Below are 17,375 nucleotides of genomic sequence, written 5' to 3'. Positions count from 1 at the left end.
AGGTGTTGAACTAATAAAAGAAGGATTCACATAGTTAAAATATACATAATTAAGGGGAGCTCTGGTGGCCTAGTGGCAAGGAGCTGCAACTACAATCCTAGAGGCGCAAGGTTCGAATCCACCAGGTGCTCTGCCGGGAAAGGAGGGACAATCTCCTCCTATACCTGTCAGATCTGATTTGACGGTACACTCACACAAAAATAATAAAATAAATTAAAAAATATGCATAATTAGTTCTTGTTGTAGTTTTCACATATAGCATTAACTAAAAAAATAAAATAAGTTTAAATAACATAATATTTATCTTTTTCTAGAAATATTTCTGCTCAGTGAAAGTGAAGAAAGACAAAGCAGTTGCTGAGGAAGATCTAAGACTATTGCCTTATGTCAGGATCACAATTTAACATCAAGAAAACAATATTCCTCACAATTGGATCAATAGGCAACATTATGCTGGGTGGAGAAAAGATTGAAGTTGTCAAGGATTTCATTTTGCATTAATGTAAAATCAACATCAATTAAAGCAGAAATTAAATGACATATTGCATTGGATGAGAATCTGCTCACAGGGTTCTCTTGAAAGTGTTTAAGAGTAATGATATCACTTTAAAGACTGAGGTGTGAAAAAACAATAAAGACTGAGGTCTTCCAATACATGTGAAAATTAGACAATGGATATGACTAAAGAATTGATGACTGTAGAACTGCAGTGTTAGTGAAGAATACTCATGGACTGCCAAAGAGCAAATATGTTTTGGAAGAAAGCAAGCTCCTTAGAAGTAAGGATGGTGAGACTTTGTCACACGTATTTTTGAATATGTAATCAGGAGATCAACTTTATGTTTTTAAAAAATCAGAAAGATGTTTATTTATATTTTGCAACTGATACAAAAGTATTCAGTGATGTGGATAGCAACAAATTATGCAAGACATTTCAAAGTATGAGGTTTCCAGAACACTTACTAAAATTCATGTGGGATTCATCAGGACATGGGCTTCTCAATAACATGCTACACATGAGTGAGTCGGACAATAAATAAATATGACAGAACTGCTGTCTTTGAGTTGTGATGCTGGAGAAGAGAACTGATGAGCCCATGGACTGCCAAAAGAATGATATGTAGGGGGGAAAGTGCAACTAGAGTGCTTCTTGGTGGCAAGATGGCAGTTTTATCTTTCATACTTTGGACAAGTAACTAGATAAGCCTATTTCTTTAGAAACAGAAACCATGCTTGGAAAAACAGAGTGTCAGTAAAGGAGAGGAAGATCCCAACAAGATGGATTGGCATGGTGACCTGTCCTACTCTGTGCCATCCTCATCTCTGACACACTAGAGAGCATTGCAGAAGTCACCGTGTCAATCCATCTTGTTGGGATCTCCTTCTCCTTCACTAACACTCCATCTTTCCAAGGAGATCAACTTTTAATCACAGACCACTCCATTGGGTCATAATTGGTTTAAACAAGACGTTTCCAACCTACAAATGATTGTTAATGGAACGAAAAATGACCACACAACTTATACCCAATTCTTAATGAAATCAAAATGACCAAACAGCTTACACCTGTTAAGCTGTGATTACATCTATTAACCACAAAGGTCTGCCCTCTGGGTCCTAATTGGTTAAACCTTTGTAATTAGAAGTTTGTTGGAGCCTGTTTGAGAGCCTCTTATTTGGAGCCTTTTGTTTGAAGCAGTTGGATTCTGAAAGGTAAGTCTTTTTTTTTTTCTCATTTAATTCATAATTAGATAATAAGATGTTTGGCTGTTTTGATTTAATTAACAATAGAGTGGAAGCTGTTTGGTTGATTTTTATTCAGTTGGTGTTCAGTTGTGGGTGTGAAGCCTCATGTTTAAACTAGATAGGACCCAGTGTGCAGACCATTGAGATTAAAAGTTTGTTGCTATGAAGACTGATTTGCTGTTAGAGTTACAAACAAAATTTTCCGTTTGTTGTGTTTGGGGAGAACCCCATTCTAATTGATACAGCACTTGTCTGTCTGCCAGTTTGCTTACTAAGCTAACTTGTAGGCTGCTGTCATACTAAAAGCTATGCAACTGGTGTGTCAAATGCCACAAGGGTTACCCAGCGAGGACTGATTTTATTAGAGCTCCCAGATTATGTCAGACTGAGAAGGGGTATTGGCCATCCATTTCTTAAATAACAGGCCTCTGAAAACCATATGAACAGTAGAGGAATGTGAATAGTTATGTTGTTGTTGCTGTTATGTGCCGTCGAGTCGTTTTTGACTCATAGCGACCCTATGCACAACAGCCCTAAACCCTGCTCTATCCTGCACCAACCACACTGCCTCTGACACACCCATCCCGATAACCCCAGTCACCGAATCAATCCATCTCATAGAGGGTCTTCCCCTCCAAATTGAAAATCAGTAAAAATGAGGAAAAATAATGGCAAACATCATTTAATAATTGGAACATGGAATATATATATAGCTAGAATGTTGGAAAAGTAGAAACTGCAAAAAAGAGGATATGGAACACATGGACATAGACATACTAGACATTAATGAGATGAGATGGACTAGCTTTGGCCACTTTGAATCAGATAATCATTTGGTATACTTTATGAGGAATGAAAAACAGAAGAATGATTTTGCAGTCAGAAAAGTCCATTTCAAGTTCTATCCTAAAATACAACATTGTGAGTGATAGGGTATAATCCTCATGCATACAAGGAAGACCCACTACTAAGACCACTATTATTAAAATATACGCTCCTACATCTAGAGTTAAAGAGGAAGAAATCGACAATTTTTACCAAATCTTGCAATCTGAAGCTGACCGAAAATGCAATCAAGATGTGTTAATAATAATTGGTGACTGGGATGCAAAAGTTGGAAACAGTGAAGAAGGAATAGTAATTTGAAAATGTGGGCTTAGTGATAGAAATGAAGCTGGAAATAGAATGATTGAATTTTGTATTTTGAATGATTTATTCATTGCAAATACCTTTTTTAAAAACACAACCATGACTTTATAAATGGACCCTCACATTATAGGCTGCATAGGAATCAGATTGATTCCATTTATGGAAAGTATAATTGGAGAAGCTCAGTATCTGGCACTCAAATTTAAGCCAGAGGCAGACTGTGGGTCCCACCATCTATTACTCATGAGTAAATTCAAATTGAGGCCAAAGAAAATTAAAATCAGTCCATATATACTTGATGGTACCTAACAACAACAATCAGAGAGTCTCTGGAAAAGGACATCATGCTTGGAAAAGTGGAGGATCAGTAAAAGATAAAATCCTCAGAGATGCATTGAAACAGTGACAAATAGTTTGGCACAGGATCTGGCAGTAATGCGTTCTATTAAATATCAAGTCTGTATGAATCAGAGCTGAAAACCATACCAAGCAACAAGAAGACCAACAGTTTCATTCTTTTTCCAAGTTCAGAGATTCAGTAGGAGTATATTATAAAATTCAGATTTTAGAAGTTTTAAACCCATTTTATTATCTAATGAAATGCATGCATATTTATTTTCCTCAAGGGGTTGCCTCTAGTTTATCTCTGTAATGAACTTACATTACATTCTTAAAAATTAGGGCTTTGTGTTTTCAGAGCAGTCAAATGCCTAAATTAAGCTATACATACATACTTTTACCTATTTCTATTTCCTTCATTCATTTCATTGATTGAAAATGTAATCATTAAAATATTTGAAATACAGTAATCATTAACAAGTACCTTGTGAAAGTTCTGCTCAATTTGCATTTTCGCAAATCTACATTTGGGGAGTGATGGTGAAACTTGGAAAGGGTTGAGATAGAAACTGGAGGATTCTTCTGTAGTTAAGCCAAGCACAAGCTCATCAGGGAGCTTAGGGCTCTTATTAGAGATTGTGCTGAATTAGAATCAAGGCAGTCTGCATGAAGTGTATTGATTTCTATTTTAGAGACTATTGCATGACTTGCCACACTGATAAGAAAAATCATTAGAAAGCGATACAATGTGCCTTAAGAGTCCAGTTGTGAAAGTTACATAGATAGGAGATAAGATCTCACGTTTAACCAACATTGCATCAAGCCTCATTCTAATGGGTATTATAGTGGAATTTCTAGGACTTTGATAAGAATCCATTGGTCATAACTAAGGAGATACTTATCATGTCACCTTGAGAAGGATTAACTATTTATGTAGTTGTTAGATGCCTATGAGTCATTTCTGACTCATCACAGGTCTATGTACAATTGAATTTACACTTGCCAATCTAGCATCATTCTCATTATCAGTGTTATATTGGAGTCCATTTTTATAGCCACTGTGTCAATCTATTGACAACCTTCCACTTTCCCTCTCCCTTATCTCTCTTTCACCAAGCATGATGTCCTTCTCCATGGACTGATCTGAACCTTTGGTGTGCTGCCAAGAGATCAAATAGGTCCATTCTGTAGAGGGTGAAACCAGGTTGCTCCTTGGAAGAAAAGATTTTAAAACTCTGTCTCACATACTTGGGGCACCGTGTCAGGAGGGGCCAGTCCTTGGAGAAAGACATTGTGATTGGAAGTATGTATGAATGTATGTATGTATGTATTTATACTATATTGTTATTTTTGTTTGTCATTAATTCTGGACCATCTGATAGTTGACCCTCAAGCAGGTTTTTAGGGACAGTAAATGACATGGAAGAAATTGCCCATTTCACCCATGGAACTCTAGTATCATAACGGTAAGGAGCTGCACTGCCAATCCAAAGTCAGGCAGTTATGAGTTGCTTCTGACTTAACAAATATTTTTATTTATATAGTTGTTGATTGCCGTTGAGTAGAGCACGACTCATAGTGACCCTATGAACAAAAAGCCTAAAGCCTTTCTATAACTATCAATGTGTATCAAAGTTTATAGAGTTTCTAAGAGTCATGTTGTTTAGGAAGTGGATGCCACTCCTGCTTCAAAATATATATATATATATATATATATTTTTATATCTATAATCTCACTGTTGACCTCGTGACAAAAAAAAGGGTAGAAGGACAGTGTAGGAGAGGAGATTGATACAATAATTGAGGCAATGGGGGTTAGTGTGTCAGTATCAGTGAGACTGACTGGCTCAGGACAGGGCAGGCTTCAGAGTTGCTGTACATAGGGTTGCTATAGGTCACAGGCACCTCAATGGCACATAACAACAACAACAACTCTATGAACTTGGAGAAAAGATGAAAGTTTTGTGTTCAAGACTTTCGTTCATAGGGTGGCTATGGGCTGTCTTTGACTCTAAGCCACTTAACAACAACATTAAAAAAATTCTATATAAATATATATCTCAATGAGTTGGAACCATCCCATAGCTGACCATCTGGCAGGTTTCCCAGAGTTCCTAGTGGCAAGAAGCTGTGCTACAATCCTGAAGGTACAAAGTTTGAATCCATCAGCTTCTCTACAGGAAAAATATGGGCAATCTCCTCTCATGCAATTAACTGCACAACACATATATATTAGTAACAAAGATTCTTTTTAACGTGTGAAGTGAATATTTTAATTAAATTTGAGGACACAATGAAATCACTCCTCTTCTCTAAAAGACATAGTTGAATTAAATGGAAATAAATACAGTTGCAACCTTAACACCATCACGTTCCAGATATCATTAGAAGGGCATTTTTCGCCCTTGAGTATATTTTTCAATATGCCATTAAACACTATAAAATAAGTAAAGCTAGGAGGTTGTCATCTGAGTACCATGCATAATTCAAAATCAGATGGTTGTTATGTGGATATTCTTAGATAGTCTTAGAGTTCTTAGGTGTTATCTTACAAAGCCCATACATTCAGTGCTGAGTATTGATATTACAATTAATTATGTAACTGAATTATCCTATCGGCTTCAGACTTTAAACAAAAAGAAGACAAAGAACAGAGTGGGATAAACAGGAGCACAGACAATTGTCTGATAACTTTCTGTAAACCTAGATAAAGATGGCTGCAATTCAAAATCATCTCACCAGAGATCACACAGATGGGGAGATAGACATTGTCCTGGTGAGTCCTTTGACAATGCGCAGTATTTTATTCAAAATCTCAGGTAACCCACCTGCACGCTGATGACATCACAAAAATAAAGGCCAGGGGCTGATTACTGGAGGGGTGCTCTTTATTACCATATATCAGGTGTCACCTGCAATTTCATGTCTCTGGCAATGCGACAGAATCCATCTGTCATCTGACCATGGATCTTAGTCAATTTTCTCTGCTCTTTGGAAACAAGCCTTATATTGTGTGGGAGTCGTCAGGAGCAGCCCCATTTTCTGAGAGAGGCTGTGAAATAAAGAGGACAACAGTTAAGGAAAACAAGTCGATGTTCTCCACACAGGAACAGCAAAGAAAAGGCTGTTTCTCTGCAGTTTTAACACATAAAACTCTAACTACTTCAGATCTGAGAGGATATGGTTCACGAATCCCAGTAAGGAGACCGGACATTCAATAAAGCAGAACTTTTAGGGTTAGAAATGCAAACGTATTACAACAAGCCCCCAAAGACATTTTTAGTGCCATACTTTCAAAGTTAGCCTTCAAGCAGACTAATCCTGTATGATAAAGATCCTGGAAGTTTTGCTTTCTGTAGAAAAATACTCCGAGAATGGAATGGGGAGGAGTAAATAAAAAGTCCTCTGAGTGCTAATCTCAGTTCTCCGTAACACTTAACACTCTACACAGAAAGGTCCAGAGCAAGTGACCCTCCCGTCACTACTGTCTTTGCTCCGGTACCACAAAGCCTCTCTTGATGAGCATATTTCTATACCTAAGCGGGGGGGAGCAAAAAAAAAAAAAAGAGATGGATTGGCATAATGCATGCAACAATGGATGAGTCAGTCATACCAAGTCATGGGTGTGGTATAGGACTGGACATGGCATTCCATTAACCATAAGGTCACGAGTCAAAGCCATCTCAACAACAACTAACAACAAATATGATTTGTAAACATTTTGAAGATTCTAGAAATGGCCCTGAAATGGCTAACATCTATGTTAGAAAAAGAGCAACACAAAATGACAGCTTATTATGTAGACAAAAGAAAAATCTGTTTGTATAAGAAAAATGCTTCGGCGCTTCAGAATAAAAGAAGAGGTGACAATAGAAAGAGCCACTGGAATAATTTGGAGTGATTTTTCCTGCATTTTAGATTTTGAGCGCCATTAAAATGAGAGGTATATTTAAGTGGAAGCAGAGTGGACACTTTATGACTGGGAGTGAATGGGTGCTTCGTGTAGGCAGAGTAAACAGCTCTGAAATGTCCTCTCTGTGGCCACTGGACATTGGTCAGGCTTTTTCCTCTGTGTGCTCAGATGCGGACACACAGGAAGTTGTGGTTTATCAGGATAAGATGGAGACTATAGAACAATATCTGGGATTTCTTCATAGCTTTGGGTAATGTGGGGGACTTATTGTGAGAGGAAGACCCTGGATGAAATGGATTGATAACAGTAGCTGGGGCAATGAAAGTTTGTGTATCAGAGTCAGTGAGACTGACTTAGGACAGGGCAGGCTTCAGAGCTATTGTACATAGGATCACCACGAGTCGCAGGCAACTTGGTGACACATAACAACAAAAAAAATTAGGTACAGTGTCTATAACACAGCTGTATTAAAAGCAACTTCAGAATGTGTAGTGCATCTCTCAATTCTGGACTGGAGTGGACGATTATGGCGTTGGTATTGCAACAGATGCACCATCACAATAGATTTGATTCTGTAAGATGCTTTAAGGCTCTTTCAAAGTCAATTAGCAGACAGGCTTTTCAGGGCCCTGCATTTACTGTGATTATACATGAACTTCTTGCTGGTTGATTAGAGGGCTGCCTGAACATTGGTAGACAGAGAAACCTAAGGCAGAAGGAAAAGGCAAAGTGAGAGCTTTGCGATGTCAAAGAGACCTTAGCCTCACGAAGGTTCTAGTCTCCAAAAGCTCTGCAACAAGAAGAATCTAATCAGGGAGCGTCACACAAGATACCAAAGCAACTGAAACAGATGAGGGACTGAATAATTTAAAAGCGATGTATGATAAGGTATTATGGTTATCACAAGAGTCCACAATTAAGGTTGCATAGTGGAATATACTTGGGGCAGTGGGAGGGGTGCAGGGGGATTGTGTACCGGGGAGGGAGTCTTTCTTTTACTTTTGAAAGAGAGGCGTGAACTGGGGGGAGGGGCAGGGGGAGAGGGCTGGGCAGGTAGAGAAGTGCAGCAATGAATGAATGGAAATCCATATTCTCTGTAAATGTTCATTAAAATTATTTTTTAAAAAATAAAATAAAAAAAAAGATACCAAAGCAAAACAAGTGCACTAAAAACCCAAAGACACAAAAACTCCCAAACTTCTGGAAATTCATTATGTTGGTGTGATAAAGAGTTATGCTGGCAACCCAAAGAAAGTATGCAGTTCAAATACACCAGTTGCTCCACAGGAGAAAGATGGGTAATCTCCTCCCATGTGATTAACTGCTTCTGAAAACCTGCTTTGGGTCAGCTAAGGGTTGGTTCTGACTCAACGATACATAGTATGAAATTCACTATTGTGACACATATTTAATTAGCAAAAATTAAGCATTAATAATTACCAATTATTAAGGGAGCTCTGGTTTCCTCTGGTGTAGGGATTTGGGTTGCTGGTCTAAAAATGACACCTCTGGCAGTTGACATCCCCTAGGGGCTCTGAGGGAGAAAGATGAGCAATTTCCTCCCAGGACATTTAGAGCCTCTGAAAACTTGGAGGGAAGTCAGCCATATGTTGGCAGACTAGATGAAAGTGTTGTTATGTGTTATTGAGTTGGAACCAACTTACAGCTGACCCTCCAGTGGATTTTCGGAGGCTGTAAATCTCACCATGCAGTGGGCAGATTCAAATGACATGCCTTTGGATTGGAAACACAATTTCTTACCATTAGACCACCAGAGACTACAAGGAGAGAGAGGTTTTTCTCTTTTTAAAAAATTAATCACTGATGTGGACTAGACAGACCATTATAATTGGTGACAAAGTTTTGTTCTTTGATGATGGATTTGATGTTGGATAATATTAAATGATTGTTGCATCCCATTTGATTTTTTTTTTCAATGTTATCAATCATGGTATATCTTTTTAAATAACCCAATATGTACATGGGAATTTGGCTACTGGAGCATAGCCATTCTCTTTTACCTACTCTGACACCTAGGCCCTCCTGTGCAGTCTGTTGGGAATGGGAGGACGGAGGACAAGGAATATTGTGTACTTTTACTTGAGGATATACCCCTGAAACAATATATGTTAAAAGTTTAGGTTTTAAATTTGTGACTCTACAAAATCACAGTTTTAAATATTTTATAGTATATATGTGTATATATATATATATGTATAAGCAATATTTTATAGTAAATATGTTATAGTATATACACTCTATATATAGTATATATGTATAAGTAATGAATATATACTATTTATACATAGTGCATGTAAGATTTGTTTCTGCAACCCTCGAGCCTGGTTTAAATTGTTTTTTGTCAAACATTTTTCTACATGGTGTAGCACTCATCTGTGCATTGCTGTACAGAGGTAACTCATGGTTACTGTGATGCTAAACACTGTGACACTGATGTGCCAAATACAATAATGGTTACCCGTGGTAGGACAGTGTTTGGTGGAGCTTCGTGATTAAAACAAGCTTGAAAGCAGGAATGGCATCCACTTCCAAAATGGCTTGCCTCTGGAAACTTCTATGAACAATGCTCAGGTCTTTCATTCATAGGGTCTCTATGAGTCGTTGACTCTATGAGTCGTCCACGGCACTTAACAACAAGTAATGAATATATAATATTTATACATCGTGCATGTAAGGTTTGTTTTCTAAGCTCTCAACCTAGATAGAAAAAAGATACAGAAAAAGTTTTCAACAACAACAACAAAACCAATAGTGTCTCTAACAACCCACTTGCTAGAACCTAGATTCCCTCTATACCCAAGACCTGTTCAGTCACTCTCCTTCTGCTGTTGTTGTCACAGTCTACCCCATAGCACCCAGCCTAGCTTAGACTACCACAGTGCAATAACGTGCGTGCGTTCTGTTGTAGGAAGCCATCCTGAGTAGATCTTAACTCTGCCACTGATAACACTTCTGACATGCAGCCGCCACCCCTGTCCATCTCTGGGATTATGTCTACCTCTTCAATCAGCACCTGTAAATCAACACCTTGGGGCATGCCTCTCTCTCTCCTTTGTAAACTGAGAGCCTAGGGCTGGATCCCCGATATTCTGTTGCTTCTACCTCTAGGTTAGTGTCACCAGGGCCAAGATCCAGGTAACTGTTCACTATCAAGGAAAGGAGTTGGTGTTGTTGTTACTCCTCCTTTCCTGAATTCCTAAGGTGTTGGTGCTGCCTCTTCCAAGGGTCACGGTCATGGATTGAACTGTGTCTCCCAAAAAGATTTGTTGAAGTCTTGGCAACATCAAGATGACACTGCTTAGAAATAAGGCCTTTAGCCAAGTCACCATACATCTAGAGGTGAAGAAACATCAGTAGTTAAGAGAAAGAGACAAGAAAACATTTTGTCCAGAGACTCCCCAAAGATCTTGGTCTGGCCAACACATTCTTTCCAGCCACTAAGCTTCTTTTCAATGGGTTTTTGGTTTGGCTGTTGTTTTCACAGCAATCCTAGCCTACTATCACAGCAAGATTTATATGACACATTCATGGACAAGACTATTTCTTTCAACAGAGCTGAGGCTACTTTTTCTGGGTTTGAAGCAAATCTAAGAGCTCATGGCTCTTTCATTCTTACACAGGTATCAAATTTCGTCTTTCAAATGTCCTTCGAATTCTTTTCCCACCTTGGCCCTATTCAGACCATCTCCTCACTTTCTCCCTCCAGAGCAAGTTGTCTTCCATGTTACATCGTGGCTTTAGCCTCACCTGCACACCATTAAGATGGAAAACTTTTATGGAATCAGAAACAGGTAAGTCAATTGTTTTTCACTGACTGTCAGAGAACATTAACCTTTAAAGCCAAGGGCCTCTTTTTGCTCTAAATAATTTGTTTTCTCAAAAGCAGATGTTATGTTAGTTGGTCTCTGTTTTTCTCTGTTTTCCCCTCTATTATTTTCTGCCATTATAAGATAGAATTTAGCACATATATCATGCTGAATACTATAGTAGTAAGAATGCTATTTTGTTAACTAACTACAGTACTACCTGCCTTGATGTAAGAAATAAAAGCAATACTTTAAAAATATACTAACATATTTCTATGCATTGCAAAATATTTTATTATTTTAATGTGTTGTTGTTGATGATTGCTTTTGAGTTGAGCATGACTCATAGTGACCCTACGAACAAAAGACCAAAAGCCTTTCTATAACTATCGACATTTATCAAGGTTCATAGGGTTTCTGGAGGCATATTGTTTAGTAAGTGGATGATACAACACCAATAGTAGTCTAGGTCTTTTTGGCCCCAAAATTTAACTTTCAGAAATCATATGGACTTACTTGCATGTATGGGCATAGATTATATGTTGTTGTTGTTGTTGTTGTTGTTGTTGTTATGTGCTGTTGAGTCAGCTACAACTCAAAGTGACCCAATGCACAATAATTGAACCTGCTCTTTTCTGAGCTATCTCACTCTCTCTGACTCATCTGCCCTCATTACCCCAGATATTTTGTCAATCCATCTCATCCAGTGTCTTCTTGTCCTGTCTCGACCCTTCAAATCATGGTATCCTTCTCCAAAGACTGGTCCCTCCTGGCCATATGCCTTAAGTATGTGAGACTGTGTCTCAAAAACCTTTCCTCCAAAGAGCAGCTTGGCTTCACTCTTTTCAGGACAGCCCTGTTTGGGTTTGGGAGACCATGGGTTCTGGGAGACTGTAAACCGCATGGAAGGAGGGAGACTGCTTATCTTTCTCCATAAGAGTCACTGGTGAAATCGAAAGACCAGATAGGCATGGCCTCAGATCGAAGGATTACAATCAGGAAGTGTGAGTCTTGCCTTGTTATTTTCCAACATTATTGTAGATACTCAGGGCTCTCCTCATTTCATATGAAGTTCAGGATTGTTATTTTGGTTTGTTGATTTTTCTATTTCTGTAAAATAAAGCTATCATAATTTTGATAGGTATTGTGTTGAAATTGTAGGTCAATTTGGATCATACTGACATCTTAACAGTATTAAGTCATACATCTTTCCTTTTATTTAAGCCTTCTTTAATTTATTTCAGCAAATTTTTTTCATTGTATAAGTCTTTCACATTCCTGGATAGATTTATTTCTAGGTATTTTAGGCTCCTTGTTACCATCCATTGTAAGTAGAACTCTTTTCCTAATTTCCCTTTCAGATGTCTCGCTGATGTATAGAAACCCAATATACTTCTGCTTATTAATCTTATACTTTGCAATTTTTATAAATTTCTTTACCAGTTATACTCATTTCCTTGTGGAATTATTTGGACTTTCCCTAATTAGTACCATATAATCCATGAATGGATTTTTTAATTTCTGGATTTTTTTTTAAATTGTCTGATTTCTCTGACTAGGATTTATTTGTAACACAAAATTGAACAGAAGTGATGAGAAGAGACACCTTTGTTTTGTTCTTGAGCTCAGGGAGAAAGCTTTTTGTCTTTCTCCATTATGTATAATATTGGTTGTTGGTTTTTTATATACAAGATTATGAATTTTATGATTTTATGAATAAGATTTAGGAAATTATCTTCAAATCTCCTGATAAACACTTCTACTATGTTTATTATTTCATTTGTCATTTTCAACTTCAACATATCTTCTTTTTAGATTCCTATTTTGTTCATCCATTATTTTTGCCTTTTGTTTATCATTTCCCTTAGCACTTTAATTGTGTTTCCTTGTTGGTGTATTTTTTTCATTAAGTCACCAACCCTACATGTGAATTGACCCTTTGTCATTCATGGTCCTTTGGATGAGTCATTGTTTTTTTGTTCTTTATGTGTCTTTCCATTTTTGTTGGAGCACTGAAATTTTTAAAGGCATTCACTTTCTCCGTGTCTCCCATAGTTTGATAAGGGTTCTTCCCCCTCTCTGTTTTCTTCAAGAAACTCTCAGGGGGTAAGATCATTCAACTTTTACTTACCATATTTTCTCTCTGTCTGTAATGTGTCCTTCTCCACCCCGGCTGAGTTAGAATTCAAAAGTTCAAGATCGTATTTTTCAACTTTCATTCTCTTTCAGACACTCCACTATGGGTTCTACCACTCAGGCGTGAGATCAGGTACTGAAAATTTATTGGTATGGGACACAATAAAAATTTATGAAACTAATTTTCAAAATACTAAAGTTAGGGGTTTGTTGTTGTTGTTGTTGTTGCTATGTGCCATCAAATCACCTGCGATTCATAGCGACTCTATGTACAATAGTTCTGAAGCTTTTCCTGTTCTGAGCTAGTCTTTCTGACTCCAACACACCTACTCCCATTGCCCTAGTTACTGTGTCAGTCCATCTCATCCATGGTTTTCCTGTTCTGTGTTGTCCATTCAACCTTTCAAACATGATGTCCTTCTCCAAGGACTGGTCTCTCCTGGCTATATGCCCAAAGTATGTGAGATAGAGCTTCAAAAACCTTGCCTCCAAGAAGAAACTTTCTTTCACCCTTGCCAAGACAGACCTGTTTTTTCTCTTAACAATTCATGGTATGTTCAATGCCCTTTTCCAGCACCACAACTCAAAAGCATCGATTCTTCTGTCATCCTTAGTTATTGTCTTGCTCTCTGATGTATAGCCAGTAATTGCAAAGATCATTGCCTGGATGATGTTCACCTTAGTCTGTACATTGACATCATTGCTCTACACAATTCTGGAGAGATCCCGGAGAGCAGATTTTCCCAGTGCAATTTGTCTTTTGATTTCTTGACTGCTAGTACCAAGAGTATTGAATGTGACCCAAGCAAGCTAAAATTGTTAACAACCTCAATTTCTTCTCCATATATCACGATGCTGCCATTTGGCCCAGGGGTAAGAATATTTGTCTTTTTGATGTTGAGCTTCAATCCAAATTGAAGACTACAGTCCTTGACTTTCTGCAGCAAGTACTTCAGGTCCTCCTCAGTTTAAGCAAGCAAGATTGTGCCATTGGCATAACGCAGATTGTTGATGAGATTCCTTCAATCCTGATTACACATTCCTCCTCATAAAGCCCAGCCTCCTGAATTATCTGTTCCGCATAAAGATTGAGAAAGTATGAAGACAGAACACATCCCTGATACACTCCTTTTCTGATTTTGAACCATGCAGGATTTCCTTGCTCTATTCTGAGGACTGTTTCCTGGTCCAAGTATAGATTTTGCAGAAACACAATCAAGTGCTCTGAGATTCCTAATCTTCTCAAGGTTAGCCACAATTTGTGTGATCCGCATGACTAAATGTCTGAATAGTCAATGAAACACAGAGATGCATTCTTTACTTTCAGGCAAGATCCATCTGACATTGGTGATGATGTCTCTAGTGCCACGGCCTCTTCTAAACCCAGTTTGTATTTCTGGTAGTTTTCTGTCAATGTGCTGCTCTATTTTTAATTCTTTTTTAAATCATTTTCAGCAGGATTTTACTTGTGTGTGATATAGTAATATTGTTCTGTAATGTCTATACTCTGTCAGGTCACGTATTTTTGGAATGGGAATAAATACCGATCACTTACTGTCAGTTGGCCAGTTAGTAGTCCTCCAGTTTTCTTGACACATCCTGGTGAGCACGTCAGTGCAGCATCTCTTTATTGAAATACGTTCATTTTTGTCCCATTAATTCTCAGGGCCTTGTGTTTTGTCAGTTCCTCCAGAGTAGCCTGAACTCCCCCCATCATCACATTTTCCTCTTGATCATATGTAGTTTCATTAAATTCTTCTGTCAGCCAATTCTTTTTGTTTATAGTGACTCCGCATACTCCTTCCATCTTTTTTTTCATGTTTCCTGGCTCATTCAATATTCTACCCCTAGTATCCTAAGTATTGCAACTCAAGGCTTGAATTTGTTCTTTAGTTCCTTCAGCTTAAGAAATACTGAGTAAGTTCAGCCCTTTGGATTTTCAAACTCTAGCTCTTTGCACATGTCATTGTTAATACTTTGCTTTGTCTTCCCAAGCTGCCCTTTGAAATCTTCTGTTCAGCTCTTTACCTACTTGTTTTCTTCCCTTTGCTTTGGATTCTCAGAGCTCTAGGGCAATATTCAGAGTATCCTTTGACATGCACCTTGGATTTTTTTTTCTTCCTCCTCTATCTTTGTAACAACCTTTTGTGTTCTTCATAGATGATAGTCTTAAGACTTCTCACATATAGAATCTCATTTTAGTTGAAATATTGATGATTCTTATTTTAAAAGTTCAGTACCAAATGTATCCTCTTTATCTGTCAATTTCTGTTCTTCAGTACATACTTACTCTAGGAATTGTGTTTTCCAAGAAAATGAAGGAACTTTAACTTTCTTCCATGGACATGCTGTCTACTGTTTGTATTAGGATCTGAGGATTCCTACCTCATACTTTTGTTTATATTTTGTCATTCATTCACCCCACTAAGTGTTAAAAAGACTAAGGCAAATAGCTATAAAAATGCTTTGGATTGATGATGCAGTGATGTTACATGAACAGAAAAAAACCTCTTTATATTGATTGTTGTTGTTATTTTGTTGTTGTTGTTACTGTGTACCAAGTCAGAACCAATCCATAGTTGACCCTTCAGTGGGTTTTCAAAAGCAGTTAATTGCACAGGAGGAGATTGCCCATCCTTTTCCTGAAGTTGTACTGATTAAAAATTATTTTTTATGCAATCTCTAGCTTGACTTGATATTTGCTTGTTAGGTACCAATGTTCAGGAAGATAATTCACTACAATTGCATTAAGAATGCCTCAGCGTCTTTATTTTTTAAAGTGCTATATTTAAATAAGAGAGTTCTTCTAGGGTGTTGTTGTTGTTATGTACTGTCAAGTTGCCTGCGACTCATAGTGATCCTGTGTACAATAGCCCTAAACTCTGCTCTATCTCTTGCCAATCTTATTTTCTCTGACACACCTATCCCCATTACCCCAGTGACTGAATCAATTCATCTCATCAAAGGTATTCTTCTCCTGCACTGTCCCTCCAAACTCCTTATCATAATGATCCCTCTCCAAGGACTGATCCCACCTTGCAACATGTCCAAAGTATATCAGACGAAGCTTCAGAATCCTTGACTCCAAGGAGCAAGCCTGGTTTAACCCTCTCCAGGATGAACCTGCTTGTTCTCCCAGCAATCCCTGGTATATTCAATACTCTTCTCCAGCACCAAAGCTCAAAGGCATCAATTCTCCTTCTATCACCCCTAGTCATTGTCCAACTTTCTGATGCGTAGCAAGTGACTGCAAAGACCATGGCCTATATCAGGCATTCCTTAGTCTCCAGACTTACAGCGTTGCTCTTCAGTACTTTGGAGAGGTCTCTGACAGCTGACTTTCCCAATGTAATTAATCTTTTAATTTCCTGGCTGCTGGAGTGTTGATTGGAGAGTCAAGCAATCTGAAGCTGTCAACAATCTCAAACTCTTTACCATCTATCCTGATGCTGTCAATGGGCCCAGTGGTGAAGAACTTTGTTTTCTTGATGTTGCGCTTCAATCCATATTGAAAGCTGTAGTCCTTAACCTTCTGCAGCAAGCTTTTCAGGTCCTCCTCAGTTTTCAGCAAGGAAGGTTTTGTCATTGGCATAATGCAGATTGTTGATGAGTCTACCTCCAATCCTGATGCCACACTTCTCATAGAACCCAGCCTCCTGGATAAAGTACTCCACATATAGATTGAAAGGATATAGATATAGGATGCACACCCTTCCCAATTTTGAACTATGCAGTGTTTCCTTGCTCTGTTCTGACGACTGCCTCCTGGCCCAAGTATAAGTTTCACATAAGCACAATCAAGTGTTCTGGGTTTTCCATTTTTTCAGAGTCAGCCACAATTTGTTGTGATCCACACAGTCAAATGTCTTTGCATAGTCAATGAAACTTGGGGGAAAAATATTATGCAAGGGCAACATTCCAGAGAGAAGAATTAGTATCTTGCGATTCATCTAATAATTTAGACCCAAAGCATCTAGCTGGTGACTCTCCTGAGAGAATCCCAACACCTCGACCATCAGAAGTGAGTGCTCAGAGGAACAAAGTTAGTGATAAGGGTTGGAGGTCAGTGGGAGGCAAGGCCACAGTCCACAGATTTCCAGGGTTATCTGTGTTAGTTCTCAAGTCTGTTTATGATTGTTAGTTCCTGTGCCTGGCACTAGCAGGTATTGAAAAGCATGCGGTATTATCACAATATTAGTAGTGTTAGGGAAAGAGATAGCAAATTAGGGAAATTTGCAGATGGGGCTGATACTCCGGATTATCAG

Source organism: Elephantulus edwardii, unplaced genomic scaffold (assembly GCF_000299155.1).
Source record: "Elephantulus edwardii isolate Elephantulus edwardi_28Jun2011 unplaced genomic scaffold, EleEdw1.0 scaffold00202, whole genome shotgun sequence".
Lineage (NCBI taxonomy): Eukaryota > Metazoa > Chordata > Mammalia > Macroscelidea > Macroscelididae > Elephantulus > Elephantulus edwardii.
This window is presented reverse-complemented; position numbering follows the sequence as displayed.